This window comes from Apium graveolens, chromosome 9 (genome assembly GCF_009905375.1).
Source record: "Apium graveolens cultivar Ventura chromosome 9, ASM990537v1, whole genome shotgun sequence".
In the NCBI taxonomy this organism is placed as follows: domain Eukaryota; kingdom Viridiplantae; phylum Streptophyta; class Magnoliopsida; order Apiales; family Apiaceae; genus Apium; species Apium graveolens.
In genome coordinates this window covers 79,161,755-79,162,402 of record NC_133655.1, presented here as the reverse complement: position 1 = coordinate 79,162,402, position 648 = coordinate 79,161,755, and positions in this window count along the sequence as shown.

Genomic DNA, 648 nt, shown 5'->3' with positions numbered 1-648 from the left:
TCCATTTGGCACGTTTGCTTTTTGCAGAGTTTCTTTTGGCTTATGTGGTGCACCTGCCACTTTTCAGAGATGCATGATGGCCATATTGTCTGATATGATTGGAAATAATGTCGAAGTGTTCATGGATGACTTCTCCGTCTTTGGACATTCGTATGATGAATGCTTGAATAATCTTCGGTTGGTGCTCAAAAGGTGTGTTGAGACCAATCTGGTGCTCAATTGGGAAAGATGTCACTTCATGCTACAACAAGGCATCATTCTTGGGTATAAGGTCTCTAGTAAAGGTCTTGAGGTGGATAAAGCCAAGGTGGGCATCATTGAAAATCTCCCGCCACCCATTTCTATGAAAGGAATCCGTAGCTTTCTTGGTCATGCGGGTTTTTATAGGCATTTCATAAAGGACTTCTCTAAGATATCTAAGCCGTTGTGCAACTTGCTCGAGAAAAATGTGCCTTTCAAATTTGATGATGAATGTGTGACAGCATTCGAGACTCTCAAGAAGAGTTTAATCACCGCACCAGTTATTATGGTACCTGATTGGAGATAACCTTTTGAGATGATATGTGATGCAAGTGATTATGCAGTGGGAGCAGTTCTTGGGTAGCGAAAGACTAATATCTTTCATGTGGTCTACTATGCTAGTAAGAC